We start from the raw sequence: 21,471 nt of genomic DNA on the forward strand, positions 1-21,471 counted from the left end.
TGAGCTTTGCCAGCTCTGAGAACCAACAAAACAAAATGTAAAATAAACTGTACCTTTCATAAGTCACTTTGTTGCTAATTATTGTGTAGCACTTTTCTCCTCAGGAAAACAATGTCTAAACTATATCACATTTCTTCACATTTAATATTTTTTCCAAAGACATGCTCTTTGGCAAAATGAAGGCTATAACTCCTGCATGTGATTTAAAGGATAAACAAGAAGTGGGGGGAAAAAATCTTCTGGTTCAATAAAATAATTCTGCCAGAGGAAAACTATAGCTAATGTCAGATTAGTGTGAAAGCTACTTGGGCTGCTTGTGCCTTGTCTTTCCTTGAGGCTGCCTTTCACAGCAGGATGGTGGTCTCTCTCTCACCAGCAGCCTACCTCCCACTTTAACTCCTCATTTTTGAAAAATGTTTCCTCTTCCTAAGTCCATAGTAACTTATTCACAATCACAGCAATGCATAAATTGTGTGGAGTACAGATCTTTAATTTCCTGGGTAATTGCAATGAGAACATAAAGGGCAAGCTCAGTGCAGAGCATCCCTCATGGCAGACACTTCCAGCAGCTCCCCTCCATGCAGCATGGAAATTACCCAAGCATCTCTGTATCTATTGCCCAAGAAAATACATGACTATTTTTTTTTCAAACATTAATATTAATAATTCTTACAGTCTCTATTGTACATCTTAATAAAGGAAAAAATGTCATCTCTATCAATAGATCTATGCCAAAATTATTTACCTTTGTACATCAAAAGTTGTTGCAGGAAAGTTGATCTCTGAAGGGGTTCCAAGGTGAAAGCACAGACAGCATTAAGGACAAAGTGTGTAACGATACCAGCCATGATTACTGACTAATACCATCGTGCCACAAACTGTAACCTGTTCTAATCCCGGTACAGGCTTGGAAGAAAACACCAGTCTCTCAAGGGGACAATTGACACTATGACATTTAACAGCTATGCAGTTGGATATCTAATGTATATAATGGTTCCCAGCAACCCATTAAAAATGCATAAATTTTTCTTCATTTATTATTTATTGAGCATGGGTATCTGTGTATTCATAAAGGATAAACATATGTTGCTCTAATCCAAAGTTCAGGTAGAGTTCCTCGGGATATTAGAGCCATCACTATCAGGTGTTGGTACTTGAAATAAGGAAAAAAAGTATTCAACAACAATTAAAACTACATCCAGTATTCATCAGTGGATTCAGAGACCTAACCTTACTATCATTCAGAAGATTGGCCTTGATATTTAACAGGATTTTATTTTAGCATAATCTATATTTAAAAGCAGGATGGAAAAACAAAGTTTTGCTATGATCTGAATTGTAACATACATTCTAATTTGTTCAAGTTAAATTTCAATTGGAAAAATAAAAGAATGGTTATTTTTTTTTAGATATATTTTTGTTGTGTTCTAAAATAGCAGCTGACTTAATTTTCCATACTTGAACTCCGACCATGGCCACTTTGGAGACTGCACTCAAAATGCACATAAACCTAAATCTTAAATAAGCATTCAGTTATGCACTGGCTAAATTGATTTCCACACAAATTGCACTGGTTTCTGAAAAACACTGCCAGAGCAAAATTAAAATAACAGAAATGGGGATTATTTTAGCAGTACTGCCTTTACAATCAAAAATTTTACAATCTTAATAATAGAGATTAACATATACAAAGGAACACCCTTGGCCTTATAATAGAAGGGTCATATCTTGGATCATAATCTTTCTTTAGAAGAAAATCCTACCTCTCAGAAATCAAATATGCAATAACTGTAACTTCATATCTGACTTTTCTGACTGGTCCTGGTTCTCGTCATCCCCAAGTTGATATAATGTCTGGTCTTCATTTTCTAAGAAAAAATATAAATGTTTCAAATTTTGTGGTTCTTCGGAGCAAAAGTGAAAGGAGTTGCACTTTATCCAAAAGTTCTCATGATGAGATACAGTAAAGAATACAGTGAAATTTTTGTCCAGAATTTTTAATAAAGGTTAGTTAGCTGTATGAAATTTAAGTCATATCTCAAAACTGAACCACAGGTTTCACGCAGAGTTCATAAGTAATGCAGTAAAGTCCCTTTTTAAGGGCTTGCATCTACTTCTATGCAGCAGATTGGACTATAGCAAAGATTTTGTACAGCTCTAACATTCATTGCTATTTTGTCTTCCAAACCAAATTCCACAGCTGTCAGGAAAATACTGTGCATTCAGCAAAGGTCTGATTTTGGGAGGTAATGGACCCAGTGAAACACTAAATCCAGGTCCACACAGCACTGCACAGTGCTGGTTATGCATTTTAGCAGAGCTTTGAACTCTCATTCCAAGTCATGTCCATCAAAATCCATTGTATTGGGAGCATGCTGGGATAAACACTTTTTTTTTTTGCAACGAGACTGCCGAATCCCACATGATGAATGTCAGACTCAGTCAGCTACCTCTCATCCCAAATGCTTGCCCCAGTGCCTGCATCTCCCTTTTTGTGGTGTGATGCCCACCACCTCTTCCCTCTTCATTGTGACCTTCCCATTTGTCTGCCAAAACCCACCACAGCCGCAGCCACGGCAGCCCATGTGCTCAGCAGCTGTGTCTTTGTGCATTTGGCACAATCTGCCAAATATTTATCTCATGGGTTAGTATTTAAATGTCTTAATGTGTCCCCACTTTTCCAGTGTATGTGCAAAACTCAATGTCTTCGGCAATTAAACAATGCTGTCTTTTAGCAGCATGTTGCATTCCTAATATATGTGCTGCTATTTTCAATGAGAGGATTATTTGCTATTTAGTTTAATAGTAAGCATTAATACTTTTCAAAGGCAAAAGAAACATTGGAATTCTGCTGTGTTTTTCCTATGTTTTTGGCTGGCTCTCTGCAATGGAGAGGGTGGCAGAAAATCCTAGCATGCCAGTGGCACTGTAACAATTTCCTCTACAGCAATGGACTTCTACATGACATTCTGATGTGGAAGTAGTGACATTTTGCAACCAAAACATTATTCTAAAATCAAAATTTGCTGTGCAGGTCTAACTTAGAAGTTAGGAAATGTACTGCTTTCCTAACTTTGTTCCTAGTCTCACAAAACATTCTTTGTAAATAGGACATAGGTGGCAAAAGAGAAACAATGTGCAAGTTTCTGTAAAATTATCTTGATGTTAAAGTGACATCAGCACCTGAAATGACAAGAGTCACAGCTGAAAGTGTGAATCCTATCTACTGAAAATGTAGGCCAAACTAAAAACTGTATCTTCAAATACAACCACAGTGATATTTAAGTAACACAGACCCTTAAATTTTTCAGTCCTCTCCTGACATGTTTTTATTTTCCCTTCTATTATTCTGATTTAAATACTATAAAAATAATAGAATAAAATTTGCTCTGCTTTTACAGAGAAATTGCCATGTTCAGCAAGTCATGACTACAGAGACAGAAAAGTAACAGACATACAGGAAGACAAAAGAAGCAATTCAAACTCACAGAAGGAAAACAAAGGCAGAAGTATCCCTATGCATTCAATGTTCATTAAATAGTGTAAAGAAATGACAGGAAGTAGAACAACCATAGTACCAAAAAACCAAAATATCAGCAACTGTGAGGTTTAGAGAAGATGAAATAAAAAACTCAACAACACAAATGCAACCTGTGAGCAACCAGTACAGTGAAATCTGTACACCAAATGAGCAATTATCTACTTGTACTATACAGTGCTTAAAAACAATGTAACAATTTACAGAGGAAAATATTCAGTTTGGATGTTACTGTCCCGTAAATCTAAGTATTAAAAAAGTAGATTTCCATGAGCAGAATGCATAAATATCTGAAGATAAATTTTATAGACACAATGGTGCAAAGGAAAATTTCCACAAGTTTTATGAGTAAGGTAGTTCTGGTAACACAAAGACATGATGCTGAATAATCCCCAAAATTTAAAGCAAAATAAAACTATAAATAAACAAACAAACAAAACAAAAAAACCCCAAACAAACAAAAAGAGAAAGAATAAGTTGGGTTATCTCCAACTAGATTAGCAACTGACAGTGTTTTTTCAGAATTATAGTTTTGGACCTATATATCTGAAGTCTATGTAAAGTCAGAATCCAATATTTTATTTTTCCAGTGAATCAAGCTGTTTCACTCAATTCTCAACAGCTGCCAGAAGTCTCTGTATATGATACATTTTGCCTTGGGTTTTTGTTTTGCTTTGTTTCAAAGATTTGTAACTGTTTTCAGTAATTTCCTCCTATGATTTAAGTCTGCTACCCAGATACATAAGAAATGAGTGAACTCAAAATAGTAGGATGTTTTAGTGAGTTGCATAAATCAAATATTTTGCACATAAGGAGTTCTCTTTATAACACAAGCTGTTCCACCTCCTGTTAGTATGTTCCTATTTCTAAATTTGTCAACAGCATGAATAAAATGTTGTGGACTCTGAGAGCTTTTAATTTTGAAGCATCCAGAAACTTCCAGGCTCAGTGAAGGATCCAGGCTGTGGATGAAGCATGTGCTCTTTGACCTATCTCAAAGGGACAGGGAATATCAGAAATATCTATGCATCACACAGAGGGGATCTCAGGGGCCACTTGATGGGAATGGGCTATGAGTAGGAGAAGTGAAGACTCCAGCCCTTTGCATGAGTTCCAGCTCCCTTGCAGACGTATTTTCCTCCACCAGGGCCTAGGAGTAATGCACAAAGAATTCCCATCTTTTCCTTTTTGGATGCCCGCTGGTGACTTCATCTAAATGGATGATTCACAGTGGCTTTCTTAAGAGCTTGATGGAAAAAGTAATTAGGTCAGATCTAGAAGTGCGTGGAAATAAATGTATTGAACAAACTGGTAAATGGAATGTGCTAACAGCTCTCCTGAGTAGTGTGACAGTGACCTACTCCTCACACCTCCTGGGAAATGAGTGAGAGGCTTGGAATCATAGGATCATAGGATCACAGAATCATTAAGGCTGCAAAGACCTCTAAGATCCAACTGTTAACCCAGCACTGCCAAGTCCACCGCTAAGCTGTGTCTTTCAAATATCTCCAGAGATGGTGACTCAACTACTTCCCTGGACAGCCTGCTCCAGTGCTTCACAACAGTTACAGTTTCCATTAAGAAATCTTTCCTAATATCTAATCTAAATCTCCCCTGCTGCAATATGAGGCCATTTCCTCTCAACCTTTCACTTGGTGCTTGGAAGAAGAGAACAACTCTCCCCTAACTACAACCTCCTTTCAGGAGCCTTCTTTTTGCCCGGCTAAACCACACCAGCTGCCTCTGTCACTCCTCATCAGGACTTTGCTCCAGACGCTTCCCCACCTCCACTGCCCTTTTCTGGACCTGCTCCAGTACCTCAATGTCCTTCTTGTAGTGAGGCGCCCGCAACCAAACATGGAACATGAGGGGCAGCCTCACCAGTGCTAAGTACAGGGGGACAATGACTGCCCTGGTCCAGCTGGCCACACTGTTGCTGAGACAGGCCAGGATGCCAGTGGCCTTCTTGGCCACCTGGGCACACTCCTGGCTCATGTTCAGACACCTGTTGACAATATCCACTCCCATATAACACTCCTGGCGTTACCTTAGCACTTCTGTCCTTACAGACCCTCTATTAATCAGAGTAAATTATTTGTAGATGCTAAATATGCTTTGTACATCTGCTCTTTACAGAATGCACGCAGATTGCAGGTAGAGACAGTGCTGCAGAGGAAATGCAGATTTAGCTGCAGATAAAAGCACAGAACTCTTGACTAGAGCCCTGAAAAGCACACAAACTGCAGACTGAAATGGCAAGAGGAGTACAATGGCAAGGAGTACAATTTGTGTGTGTATGTGCAAAGAATTTAGGAGTGAGCAGTTGCAATCCAGTTAAAACAGATTTGTAATCCATGGGAAAGAGGATTTTCTGAACCTTGCCAGAGTCAGGGAAGAGGAAGGTCTTGAACTGGGAAAGTAGGTGTAATGTCAGCAAGAAAGAGACAAGTCAAAGGACAGCTTTTCTTATTAAAGAGCTGCAGTCTGTGGGACTGAATTATCAACATGAGAAAATGGTAGGGAAGGGGGTAGAAAATGTCTGAATTCCAGGTTGGAAGAGATGCATTGGGATGGAACAGGAAAGGGGCACAATGGAGTTTGGTGGGAGCCGAGCCAAAATGCAAATGAGATCATAAAAAATGTTTCTTTTCTAGCTGAAACTGTTGCCCTGTTTTGAAAAGAATGATAAACCCTGAAAATCAAGAGGTTTTCTGCTTTTAGACTGAGAACTAAAAAACCCCAGAGCATCTTTAATTATCAGCGCTGTATCTGTGCCTCCATGGCTTCTTCATTATCTTCTTGACTCTGTGCACCTCAGTGGCTCACAAAAGGGATCACAAACCCATTAGGCTTGAAATGAGAGCGAAAGTGGAGTTCTTAAATAACTTTCCACTTGGGGAACTGAAAATAAGCACCCTAGTGAGTTTTTAGAGGTACTTGATATCTTTTTATTTATTTTCTGAACACCAGCTTACAGCCTTGCCATTTGAATGGACTCAGTGAGGGCTTTCCTGGACTCAAAAGCACTTTCACACTCAGATGTCAGTGATCCATGAGGGCACTGTGCATCAATCTGAAATGCTGCCAGGTCCACAGAAGCATTAATAGTCATGAGAAAATAGAAATAGATACCAGCTGCCTGTACGGGTTATATGTAAACAGAATAAAAGTTTCATCTTTAAAATTATTTTGGTTCTTGCACTTTTGTAGGACATTAATGAGATTTTTCATAATAAAAACTGATATTTCTACATGTGCTTATGTTGCCTTCCCATTCAGAGGACAAACAAAAAGGAAGGTATCCTCCCACCTCACCAAGTTCTCCTCATTTCTGGATGAGCAGTATTTTTCATTTCAGGACAAGGGAGTATGAATGAGGATGTTATGCTGAACACAGCAGAGAGTAAGGAAATGTAAACATTATTCTGGAATTTGCCAACAGTGTCATGCATCACCACTTGACTGACTTCACTCTCATGTAGGTGACCTTCATAAAGTCTCTTTTATGGTTCATGGGTATGATTTTGTATCACTGAAACAAATCAAATTCCAAGGCAGGGATTTTACAATCAGCACAAAAACTAAATTAACCATATCTTAGATAGAAATGTATCACTGAAGCAGATTGTTGAAGTTTAAGTTTGGCTTGAGCAAAGTGCCCTTGCAAGACAAGGCAAGCAGCCTAGGATATCTTGTAATGTACAATGCATGTCCAGCACTTGCAAAGACACATTAATGGCAGTGGTATGTTTAAAGCTCAGGGGCGGTCTTGGCTAATAGGACTGTGTCTGTTCAGACCTTTCACACAGAAGGGTTATCACACAACCACAGAATCACAGAATGGTCCGGGTTGGAAGTGACCTTAAAGAGTATCTAATTCCAACCCCCCTAACCTTGACAGGGACATCTCCCACTAGACCAGGTTGTTTAAAGACCCATCCAACCTGTCTTGGAATACTTTCAGGGATGAGGCATCTAAAGCTTCATTGGGTGGCATCTTCCAGTGTCTCACTGGCCTCTCAGTTAAGAATTTCTTCCTAATTTCTTATATAAATCAACTCACTTTCAGTTCCTTAGAAACACCTTAAATCTAATTCTGCAGAAGAACACGTTTCAGTGCTAGGCTATAGTCTAGCCAAAAGCACTAACACAAACCTTTAATATCTCCAATTATTTTAAGGGACTTTTTTTCTGGCATGTAGCTGAAATATTTTTTAAACACCTGTGTTTCAATATATGTAGGTGAACATACATTTAAGTCATGTTGCTCAATTTGCCAATTGCTTACCCATGTGATAAACCATGCCAAACAGAAATCCAAATATCATAATTTTTTTCAAAATTCCCATCAAAGGGAATAGAAAAATATTAGTCTTATAGGTAAGGAGGAATTTCAGCATGAATTGTCAATGATGAAATCCAAATACTGGCATTCTGTCATGTTAGCAGAGCCAAATAAGTGAGCATAAGAAATAAAAAAGTAAATGAAACAGTCTTTTCCAATATTTTTCTCCTTTTGCAGTTCAGTTCTTTCAAATTTATATTAGCTTATCCTTTCAAACCCATTCCTGACCACTGCATAGGTATTTTTTCTCTAGATAAAATTAATTAATTCTGAGCGGCATTTCAACAGCTTTTGAGCAGATGTTTTTAGTTTTAAGTGTGCCCTGCAGACTCAAAACTAATTTGCTGAATTTTTTCACCATAGAAAGGAAGTTAATGAGTGTCTACTACGACATTCCTTTCACCTTCAGTCAACTTACTGTTTTACAGTGTTTTTAGCACCCATGTAAAAGCAGTCTCATATTTTAAAAACTTCAAAATCTAGTAACAATTCACTTTGATACATTGCATGAAAATTATTGCTTGTAGGGTTTTTTTCTTAGAATATGCTAAACCTTGTATGATATAATTTTATCTGAATGACTGAAAAAATTTTTGGCATAAAATTTATTTAAATTTCTTTTTTTTTGTTTTAAAATAGCTGAGAGACAGCTCTGCCATGGTAAGCACTTGGAAGTCATATTATTTTCTGCATCAGTAATTGGACCAAATGACAAAATAATTGAGTCTACAAATAATCTTTTAATGTATTCCTGAAAAAGAGATCAGCCCTTATAATACATTGAGACCAACAATTAGTATTTTATTTAATTCATGCAGAGTCCATACATATGCTGATTTAAAGGCATACAATTGATTTTTTTGTACAATTGTAGCACCACTGGATTTCCCTTCATTCAAAAGGAATACTGATTTCCACACCTTCGGGACTTGATTTTGATCAAAATGAGAATCTGTCCCACATCCAGAATATTCACTGAAGGGAAAAAACAAACAAACAAGCAAAGCAAATCATAAAGACATAAAAAACCCCAAAAACAAAACAAAAACAAAACAAAACAAAAAACCCTACCCTACAATTTTTACCTCACTTTTAGCTGTAGGTGAAATTTGGCTCTTCTCTGGCCAAATGGTGGAGACTGCTGCCCTCTGATGCCTCTTTGGTATGTGTCATAGAGATGATAGTCCATCAAAATTCTAGTGAATAAACAGCACAGTGCTCATTGTGCTGTGCCTTGTAGATGTACCTGCAGCAGATAATAAAATTCAGATGCCTTTACAAAGCATTAACCTAACTGGAAAAAACCAATCTGCTGGGAATGACCACCCACAGTATGAGGCCATTGAGACACAGGCTTCTGTCAAAATTAGTACAACACTTTGGCCAGAGTATCCAGCACTGAGAGGAAGGTCTATGGAACTGAGCACTTCTTTTTCCAGTATAGGTCATTACTGAAGAACAGAAAAGCAGTAATTTATACTCTAGTCAATACTAATGTTACACTTATCCAGTAGATAGCGCAAATTCTGCTACTCTGTTTAACTATGTGTGGCACTTGCTCACTTCTTCCCTGCATGGGTAGAAAACTCATTGACAATATCTGCACTGAAGGATTGCCCTTCATATAAAGCTGTAAGTCTGATAATTAAAAATACCACAAAAAAACACAACACCAGGAGTATGGAAGAAAAGTTTTAAAAATACGTGCTATGCATAAAAACCATAAATGACAATAGCAAAGTGTTCTCAGAGAGCAAGGATACTTGAAAAATATTTGAGCAAATGTATGGATATGCAGGTTACATAAGGATCTTGCTTCCATCTATGGTCTTCTTCAGTCTCAGAGATTTTTGTAAGGATATTTCTCTAGTTTCCATAAGTCAAAAAAATTGAGACTCCGTAGTTAAAATTTGAGTCTGTATTCTGATAAATTTACTCCAGTTGGATCCTGTCCTGCTCTTCAGTTAACTTTCAGTATTTCCAGCAGGACTGCTCATAAGGTAAAGATCTCCTGACTAGATCTGGAGATCTAAAAGCAGAGCCATATTTCCATATGTGTTGGCAGGTCTTGTTCTGTGAGAATATCAGTGTCTTTTGAGGCAGCATCAAGTACAAGTTGCAGGTCTTCATCAGGTTGTGCAGGTTTTCAGGCAGGGATAGCTCAAAATGTTTATATATTATTAAGGAAAGCTCCATTTTTTCGTCTAAGCTGGCCAAATCTCAGGAGCACTTCTGCAAGCTCCAGATGCTGTTATGCCTACATTTCCAGTGCATTGGGTTCCCGTAAATAGAACCAGCTCAGACATGAGTAACACACTCCCCAACAGCTTTCTTCTCCATAAGCTTAAAGAAACAACTGCCTCACCTAGCAGCACTGCATATTTTGGTCCAAATATCACTTTTTTAAAAAATATACAAAAGGGCATGGTAATTTTGACAAGCTTTTTGATACTTATTGCTCCTGTCAGTTCCAGACTGTGGGAGTTTTCAAAGTAAAAAATTCAGCAGCTTTAAGGATGAATGGCAAAACTCCTAATGATGATAAGCAGACCTCCACCATTTTAAGAAAGGAATCTTTTTTCTGTCTCAAAGTTGGAATTAAAACTGATTTAATTAATTTATACAGTGGGAAATATCTTTGTACTTAATTTAATTTCAGAAGAAAGAACAAAAACAGCAAAAAATTTGATCACTGAAGAACAAAAATGAGCAGGCCAGCTCCTTTATTCTGATACATTTTATAGTATGCATCTGCTGCATCTGTGTGAAGCCATCTGGGTTTGTTTTTTTGTCTTCACTGTTCTCTAGTACAATAAAGAGCACTTCACAGGAAAGCCTCATAGGAATGAAGGGAACCACACCATTACTGAGTTCCAAAATCATTACCACTGTATACACATGAGTTTTAAGCCATCTGAATATGTAAATCAATACAGCAGCATGTGGCTTAACTGCACAGCAAGACCTTTCCAGAAACACATAAGTTTGAATATTGCATAGTCTTCCTGGAGCCATAAATACAATTGTAGCAGCCATGTCAATACCGATATCTACAGCACCACAGTCCTGCATTACTTTGCAGTTTTATTCAGGCAGGGATGCTCAGGTGTGCTCCTGGAGATTCAGGGTTATGTGCTCATCATTTGCTGTGGGTATTTAAAGATGGATTCTGTCCCTCATGGGGTTTTCTAAAGCATTTGAGTAAGCTTGGGACCTTGATTTCAAATCAGAATTTTTCAATAAACTGCTGTGAAAAATCTGTGAGTATTTGCCTCTGGTTAGTTGCTAAATACTCCTGAAAATCTGCTTCTGCATGTGTATCTAAAGATGCAAGCTTTGTTATTTTTAAGTGACACCAGCTCCAAACCATCCTCTGCTGTGCAACCAGTCTCTATATGCTACATAGGTATGATATAAATAGGGAAAAAAAAATCTAGAAGTGATCAAGTATTCTCCAGAAAACATTTGCAGCCTTGTATTTCTTCAGGGGTTTCTCCAAAAAGTCTCCAGTTCAAACCCTGGCTCCCAGGTTTGTTAAGCAGCGTTTTCCTGGCTCTGTGAAATCCTCAGGCTGCCTCTGATCCCACAGGGCTGCTCCAAGCAGTGCCCTTACTGTTGGACACTTCTTCAGAAATAAAACATATCGAAAATCGTTTGGGTGGTTACCCAATCGGCAGAAAAAAATACTATTAAAGGTGCACACTTGTAGTCCACACTTCCTATAGCCAAAATTGCCTAATCTATTCCTCACTTAATTTTACCTGGGTCTTTGACCATTACATTTTCATACACGCGGTCTAGTTAAAAAAAATTTGTCTATTTTTTTGCCATTAATAAACACTCAAGTCTTCCATATCTTTCATTCTTCAGTGCCATTCATGAGAAAGGTAACTTCCCTTGAATTTCAATTCTGAGGAACTATGAAGTCAGATAAAAGTCTGTGCACATAATAGGTCTGTTTTAGCTCTGGTAAAAAGCTATGTTTAAATGACAGATCCATTTTTGTGATTTATATGCTCATATATGCAAAGAGCCAAGTGCAGTATTGTAGATCTTTACTTAATTGCTTTTACAGCTTGATTTACTATGGGTCTTAAATTAGCCCAAAGACTGCCTCATCTTTTTAATAAATAAGTTACAGAATTTTTTCCCAAGCAAATCTGTTTGGGAAATCTGCACCTTTCTTCTTTATTTGTTTTACTGTCACTCAGAGAATGAGAATGTATATAAACAAGACATCCATGAAATTCCATGCATTGGTGTCATAACTCCAGAGGCTTGAATCTTCATATTTGAACAGTTCACTCAGACATCTGACTTGATGGAGCACAGATGTCTATGATATCACTAAGTTCTTTGGAAGACAGAGCATATTATTGAATATTATTCATTAACATTGAATATGTTTCTGTTTAATATGTGTTCCTGAGATCTAATTCCCAGTGTCATCTAGGATGCTTTCTGCAGATAAAGAACAAGTTAATACAGCTCTGCTGGCACTTAAAGACTCAGTCCCAAAGCCAACAAGCGGAATTAATCAAACTAGGTAGTTGTGGATGCTAATTGCCTACATGAATTCAAAATTAGATCAAAGAAATTCATGGCAGAGGTCAATCAGGGCTATTAGCTATAAAACTGAGGAAATCTGATGGTGGTGAGAAAATATGCTGCTATTCATTCCCTGTTCATACACTTTTTCCTATACAGCTGCTATTATCACTTACACAAACAGGAAGAAATTAGATCATCTTTAGTCTGATTCTGTGTGGCTCTTTATATGGATTTATCTATATTTTGGAGAAAGAGATAAAAATTCATAGAAAATAGTTTAATCATAACAGTAAATGAATGGACCTTCCAATGTAATGAAAGCCACACAAGGAACACTAAAATAACACTAAATATACTAAAATCATGGTAAAAATCCTTTGGATTTCAGTGAAGACTCAAGTCAGTGATGAACAATACTATTACTAGAAAAAAAATCCCAAAGTGTCACTACCAGAGACATAATGCAAGCCTAAAACAGCAAATTTGCAAATTCCAAAGAAGTTCTATTTCTTGCATTGGGTAAGCCTTTTGTCCTTCACCCTGGTTTTTGTATATGAAAATACTCCACTGACTGCATGCTGAGCTGTCATACACAACATATAATTTGTTAAAATTCCACTCTGTACTGTGCCCAAGGTGTTTGGAGGGTTGCTTGCTCACTGCTGTAGAAATTCCAATGTCACTGCTAAAATCAGAGCCCACTCTCTCTTGTTTAAAGTTCTGTCACAGCTCCTCATATATCAGTACTTCCTGAATTAACAACAAAGAGAGATCCAGAGTCTCCCACTAAAGTAACTAGGGAAGCATTCCTGAGTTCTTCTCCCTCCCTCTCCCTCTGCCACTATTACCTGAACAGATGTGGACTTTATTTTGGGGCAGCTGTATTTCTTACCACATCCTGTGACTGCAGTTTATATTAAATTCCTTTCCTATCTCTCTAATGTCCATTCTAGCAGTATGCCACAGCCTCTTTACAGGAAGAAAGTGACTGCTGATTAAAGCAGTATAATAAATCATTTATAACCCCTGAAAAAACCAATAAATGTTGATGTGGTCATATGTTGTTTCAAAATACACCTTAACAAATATTTTTAAATCAAAGTCCAGTTAAGGCTAATTTAAAAGATAAATGGTTAGGAATAAATATTAATGTACAAAACCAACCATCATTAGATTGCTGCTCTGCAGAATACACAGAGTTTTCAAAAGTAATTAGTGTCTAGAAGTTTAATAATCCAGCTGCAATTTATTTATGTTAACCAATCTCTCAGGCTTTAAAATTCAAGGCACTTTGAAATCAGATCTTAAAAGTCTCCTGAAACTCCTGGTAAATTGTCACAGTTCCTTAAAGTGATGCAGTTACATTTCTCCGAGTTCATAAAAAAGTAACAGTTCATTTCTCCTTCTCCTGACTGCAGAAAAATCTGGAAATAAAAGTTCTAGTGCTCAAAAGCTAGAAGGGGGAAGAAAAAAGCCCAGAATATCTAAACTTTAGATGATATTTATAGGAATTCCATGATTTTGGAAGTTTGACTTGTATTCATAAGTAGTTTGGATGAAGAAAATCGCGGATCTTTTTTTGGCTTATCTACTAATATCAACTGTACAAGATGAAGGTGTGATTTTAGTATACAGCAGCATAACAGGCCTTGTTTAGGTATGGATTGAAGATGTAAATATTTTAGCACAAATTAGGGAGCAGAATATGCAGCTGTAGAGTCTGAAAGCATATACATACCCCAGATATGTGGTTACTACTACTGAGCCCCACTGATTACACAAAGAATGCTGGTGTGTGCTGTCATCACATCTTTCTGTTGCTGTAGAGAATATTATCTCATGTATTGATTCTACTCTTTGTCTACCCAAGGGAGCCAAAGACTGCAGGTATCCATCTTGATGTGAGGTAGGGAGGAATCTTTCTAAAAATTAAAAATAACATAGCCATTAAAGTGAAATTTCATCCTGATTTTTACAGTAAATGAGATTTGAATTTTAATTCTTAACAAAAACTGTGCAAGGATACTTATAAAATCATTCAACATGCTCAGGAAAATACAAGACATTATCACACTACCACATTTGTCTTCACAGAAGTTTAGAGATGTTTTCACAGCATATATTTATGTATAAGAATATCAAAACAGAACTTGGTTCTTTCATTTATTTTATTGTCTTAGCACCACTCTATTCATAGCTCTCAATGTGAAATAAATTAAATTTTTCCTTCCTTCCTTCTTTTTTTCCCCTGAAATAAACACAAACATATGGACATGCTGTTAGGAAAAGAGATTCATTCTATGGTGAAGATATTAAGAAGATGCAAGTTACATCTGTGCATCCACAGTGGGTTTCAACTAACACTGGCCTTTTTACCTCTCCTCCAAACCAAGATCTAGGAATCACAGATCCATTTTGTCTGAGGATTTGTATTTAGCCTGCCATTTGCATTGACCACAGAGGAGGCTGGGCACCTTACTTTCTTAGAGCTAAAGCCAAATTAGATTAAACATTCCTTCTTTCCAAATATCACATTCAAATATACTAATACTTTAAAAAATTACAAAGATGTCCTCATCCATGTGTAGGAGATATATTATTTGATAGCAGATAGCAGATACCATAAACCTAGGGATAACTAATTATTCCTTCCCATGTACTCTATTTGTCTGTGGAAGTTCTACAGTTTAATATTTTTAGTGGTCTATAGTTCAAAGCAGAGCTTGTTTCTCAGTGATAAACACAGATGTTTCTCATAAATAAAGTTATATTAATTAAAATTTGAGTACAGATCAGATTTTTTCTCTGAAGTTAAAAGTAACTGACAGTAATGGATTACCTTCAGAAGTACTTCACTGCAGTCTGAAGGGCTGCAGATCCCCAGCCCAGCACCTGCTGCCAACTGCCCAGCTGCTATTTGAGGTCTATTGCATGGGGCCCAACTTACCCAAAAAGCTGCTCCCTGCAGCCTGCAGCCTCTCCAACTCTCTTCTTAGCAAAAGTCAGGCTTGTGGCACTCCCAACTCAGTACTCCCACTAAAATGAAAAGCACATACCAATCCTTTCCCCACTGCCTCTTTCAGTGAGTGGAGTGGGACAAAAGGCAGGGATCATGAGCTGGAATAAGAAAAATTTACTGAAAACAATGAGGTCAGAAACAGTAACAGCAACAATGTTAAGAATTAAAGAATACAAAAAAAAGAAGGTGATTAAAATACAGAAATTGATCCCTGACTAGAACCCATGTGGAGTGAGTCTTGAGATAACAAACCACCTCTTTGTTCCCAACTGCAAGCTATAGACCCCTCTTTCCTGGAAGTGAGAATCCCTTACTTCCATCCTTCACCCCTGATGTGAATGATGGAGAATACCAACCCAGTCATGCCCACATGGCTCCAGGTGCTGCCAACTCACAGCTACTGCAAAAAATAAACTCTGTCCTAGCAAAAACTTGGAAGAATTGCTCACCAACCCTACCAAGTTTGAATGCTACTGGTTCTGTTTGAGATCCAAAGTCTTGTGGAATTAAAATTTAACTGCTTTTTCAAAATACCAGTTAGCCAAAAGAAAGCCATAATCTTGCCCTGCAAAACTGCTTTGTTTGTATCCTCAGAAAGGCACTTCTACAATGTGGCCACTCCTACTCATACAGTCTCACATTTTTCTTAGGAAAAAAGTTCGGTCTACAATATTTTTTACCTAACTGCAACTATCTGACTTAGTAATAACTCAAATAAGATCTTTCTAGAGATTCATTGTTAGAGGCACCTTGGTTTTTATGATTCACCTACTCAGTTACTTATAATAATCACAGAAAATAAACCTTCAGGCTTCACAAAGGTTTCCAAATCTTTTAATTTTCACTTTAGATAATGTAAGAAACTAAGTATAAATCTAAACACCTGCAATGACTTCCTTGCATAATCCAATTTCAAATCCAATAAAGCCCTTTGCATAGTATAATTGTCTATTCTTAAAACTACTTCTTTGTGGGCTTTTGTGAAGCAGTGTTCCTGTACCTAAGCACTGCTAGTTAGACAAGACAAGCAGAAGAAATAAATACAAGAACTGAACACCATTTGCAGAAAAGAGTGAGCCAAAGCAGAGCAGTCATTACCTTTCACTAAAAGAGGGTTTAAATGAACAAGGTTTGAATCTAAGAAAAGGAAAATTGCAGAAAATAATTGTGAACTGTAGCTATTCCAAGTAATCAAAATAAAATATGTTTAGATTTTAATCAATGCACTTCCCCATAGAGATGCTAATTATCAATGATGTTTTTTCTATATCTCATTCCTGAAACACCCAAAGACTGAAACCTCCTATGAGATCAAAACATCACCCTAATGTGAAGATTTAGTCCATCCTTCTAAGACATCGGTTTTGAGAACTTTTTGTACTTTTTGCTACATATCTTGTGATCAATCAGTGTGTCTTGGGCAGTTCTGGTACTGGCAAAGCAGATAGCCTCCTCTCTTCATATATATGGTTCCAAACATTTTATCATGACATTTCTAATTCATAATCTTGTGGTAAGGAGTCCCTGCTAGTTTGTCTGACCTAGGAAAATTTACATTGAGACTTAACTTATATAACAGGACTGAACTCAGGAATGTGTATGTCATTACCTAACATGCCTTTTCCGCTTGTGCCTGTAATCACTTTCCAGTAGTGCTCATGTCAGAGAAAGCTGAAAAACATACTTGTAAAAATATGTGCAGAATTGAAAAAAAAAGCCCCACTAAACACTACCAGTTAATTCAAACTTCAAAAAAAGGTTTCATTACAGATATGTAGAGCTACCTCCAGAAACAACACTTCTTGTGGAAGGTACACATGTAGGACAGAAAAGTGGTCAGGAGGAGCTGAGTCTAACTGATTAATGCATCCCAGCTTGGCAGGTAGAGCGTGTCAGTGCTACAGGCTGTTCAGAGTGTCCTGTCTTGTGCTTGAGTTGCATTTCCACATACCTTCCTTTTTATGAACAGAATTACCTCATCCTACTTTCAGTATTTTCCACTACCATAAATAAATAGATATTCATGCACCTCACTTTTCCATTCCATTTTAACAACAGGCAGGTCAGACCTTTCGGACCACTGGAAATGAGTATATTAACAACAAGAACACACTAGTTCAGTCTGGTTCTGTCCTGCAGCTCTTCCATGAAGTATTCAGAGTTGAGAGATGTTTATGGACTGAAGATCAATTCTAGTTCTGGGTACTTCACTACTGGCATGACAAGAGCCATTGTTTTCCTATAAAATGATGACAGCCATCTAGAATAACAAGGAAATGAGCAGAAATATCTCCATATGAAATGAATACTTTTTTAGTTACCAGTCCTACATCTGAAAGCAAGGCACGCAGAGAGTTGTGGGCAATTTACAGTTTTTCCACCACAGAGATCAATGGGAGGGTTTTTAAACTATTTCATTCTTCCTACAGAATTAGCTAGCAATGTAAGTCTAGCATGAAAATTTCCAGTTTGTAACATTTATTTACAATACTTTGCTTTAGACACTCTTACTCTGTTTTTTTGAAAGTCACCAAATGTTGCCCTGATGGGGAAAAGAAAACCTCTCTAGTTCACGTTTTAAATAGGTTGTTAATTTATTACAACACAATAGTCAAAATGCTGTTTCATTCTTTCTACAGGTTTCCAAACTCTGCAGTGATCATTAAACAAATCAGCAAGTACATGAGGAAATAAGTTTTGCCATAATTGAAGCATGTCTTGCTGTATATTTTCCCAGTTTATTGTAGCAAATCATACTGACTTTTTTGAGCTGCCTGAACCACGATGATGATTCTGATATTTTTTTATCTAACATTTTAGAAAAATAAGCAAAACAAACTATGATACAAATAACTAAAAACTAAAAACCAAACCCCAAAATATAATGTATGTACCTGCCATAAAATAACATCCTAGTCCCAATACACTGATAATCAGAAAATTTTATTTCTGGTTCAGATTTTTGTATCTTGGTCTTTGCAAGAAGGAATTTGAATGTTTGAGGGATTCAAGTCAAATATTAACATAAAACATTTTTGTTCACATAAATGAAACGCAGAGCCCTGGAAGAGAATATCAAGAGATTGAGGACTAGACAAAGCTATGGCTAACCTCTTGTAGTGCTGTGGTGCTAGATTTGTGGTAGTTTGGACTAGGTAACTTCCAGTATTTCCTTCTAACTGACTCTAAAATGAATTGATTTCAGCAAGATCAGCTGCTCTGGCTTAAATGCATGTCAAGAGTATGCTTAGGAGATCTGGTGTCATACAACAGCTTACACTGATTTTCATGCAGATGCAATTTACAGTGACTTAGTGTATTTTGTAGAACAATATCCTTCCTCAAAATCCTGACTGACACCAGATTTCTAAAAGCAAGTTCTGTTGACTAGATTCAAATAAGAACAGTATTATGGTTTTCCATTCAGTTAGTTGGAACACTATAAGTGACTTAATATTAGCTGTTCTGCATTCCTTTCTGCATTCTACTCAAATACTTACATTGAATGAAATTTTTGTACTCTTGGCTAATGCATCTGATTAGAAATCCAAGCATACAATACACAAATGGCTAAGATACCAACATCATCTGATTAGATCATTGATATGACTGTAGACAATAACAAGGCCTTTCAAACCCAATTATAAACTACTGCCATTATATCAATTATGGGATTTAAAATAGAATTAATTCAACACCAATGGCCAAGATATGGGGGAAAAAAAAGTGAGAGACATCCTAAGAGAGCTCTACTTTGAAGCACATGCTTGTTTGCAGTTTCTTACAGAACACAGGTTCAGGAATTTATTTTATGACCTAATTTCCCCCAATAGCATTTGTTCTGAAGCTAGGTAGTAGGAGCTCTGCAGTGCCCCATGCTTTGGTGATTGCAGCCCTGGTGCTCTGCAACTAATGGGGCCCAGATGGGACTAAGAAAAAACCAACTGAGCTGGCTGGAAAGGGACTGATTTATAGTCCTACTAATTCTCCTCCCCCTCCAAAACAAACAGAGTTAAGGAAAGGCAAACCTACTTGGCTGCCACAGAAATCTCCAGCCCGTGTGACATGTGCTCACTCAGAAGTCTCAAAATGGAGCAAGAAAATGAGACCATCAGATGTGTTCCTCCTGACAGCACAGACTGCTTCAGAGCCAGCATAACTGCTGTTTCTCTCTTGGACTCATTGTCTTGGAGAAGGCCTAAGAGGGATAGCAGAGTCAGGTAAGCTGTGTGTGATAGCTCAATTAAATGGAATGTATTTTCTGTGTGCATGGTAGGGCTCAGGCTCTTCCAGGATTGTTGTATCTGAAAGCTCTGCTACAGCAGAAGTCCAGCCTGTTTGTGAGTTTCTTTTGGCTCACACAAACTATTTAACAAACACTGTATACTTGGCATTATGAGTTACTGGATAATGCATGAAATTAGGTATGTTTCCTTTAAAATAAACCCCATATAGATATAGAAATAAATCATTCTTTCATATAAAAAACCTCTCACACACAATTCTTGCCCTTTCCACAACTGTTTTCCTTTTGCAGCAAAAAAAAAAAATTGTTAATGCTAAATAAGACAAATTTTAGAGGGTGTGTGTAAGTGTGTAAGTCAAATGTGTAAGTCAAATTTTAGAGGGTATGTTTTTTCATCTGGCCTTCTTCATGTTTGTTGTAAAGTCTAGTGGTGATCTAAGAACAATCTCATTCAGATAAAATTGTTTTATGAAGTTATAACTCAGCATAATTGCTTTCTCCCTCTCCACCTGTAAGCTGGGATACAGGATTAAATTACATCTTCAGTAATATTACCTAGTTTTTTAAAAAAATATTATGTTTTGGAAGTCAAATGCACATTTAAATATTATTTCAGCTTCAAAAGTGGGAGTCTGAAAATGGTGGCATCACAGCTGCTGTCTGCAATTTCAGCAGTGTGTATAAAAACCCATCTCTGATATTGCTGAAGCTCAGTTCATGTCAAGATGCCTCTGATTTCCCCAAAATAGTGCCAGACAGCACTCAGGCAGCATGGTTCTCTCACCTCTAGTCTGAAACTCAACTCTTAATTGTTTGCAGAAGCTGCTGACAAGTAGGAAGTAGTCATGAATACATGCTGGAGTGTCAACTATAACGTGTTAACTGAATTAAATATCTTTACTGCACAAGGTAGTCTTATTTCATTTGTGCACTTTTGTGCACTGTATTCATGTTGTTTTGTACAGCTTCTTAGTTTATCCATGAATCTTTGCAATAAGCAGCAAAAATTAACTGTGGCTCTGTTCACTTTCTCTTAGGAAAATCAACTCCCTGCTTAGCAAATCCAAGATTTGGAAGAATGTGGTCCCTTGCAGTACAGGAAATCTGTCTGAGCACTACAAGAACAAAAAAGAGAGATGAGGAAAAAGTTCTTTTTAAGCTTAACAAACAAACTAGTAATTTAATGTTTTAGAAGGATTTAGGTTCTTGCTGAGGAGCTGTTAAATAATGTTGCAGCAAAGAAAGGTAGAGATACCCCAAGGGTGTTCATATTGCCCTGCTATGACAGTGGAGTGACCAACTCCAATGCAGGGAAAAAGGAACGGCAAGCATGGTCTCCACAAGAATCTCTCCAAAATCATCCAAATGAGGATAGCATCTCACATTGCTATACCTGAAAGAGTAGTGATTATTTTGTAACTTAACTATGCATTCTTGTCACAAAATTCAATTATGAAATCTTAGGGTTAATATTTTCCTGAGAAGTGAAAGATGCTCTTTGAATGAAAGGAAGAGTCTCTTCTGGTGGCCATCTGAAGTGCTCCTAACCAACCTCACTGGCCTGAGGCTTTTGACATGGAAAGTGGGATCTGAGCCAGCAGCGTGGCCAGGTGATTGCTACAGAGCCTGAGGAGTGACAGGACTGACCTGGGGGCCATGGATGAAAAGGGAGGGCATGGGAGAGGCTGGGAGGGGAGAGAAAGTTGGGTCAGTGAGACCCACCCAACCCAAGAAATACTCTGTTTCATCCTCCAGAGAGTGTTGATCCATTC

Source organism: Camarhynchus parvulus, chromosome 1 (assembly GCF_901933205.1).
Source record: "Camarhynchus parvulus chromosome 1, STF_HiC, whole genome shotgun sequence".
In the NCBI taxonomy this organism is placed as follows: domain Eukaryota; kingdom Metazoa; phylum Chordata; class Aves; order Passeriformes; family Thraupidae; genus Camarhynchus; species Camarhynchus parvulus.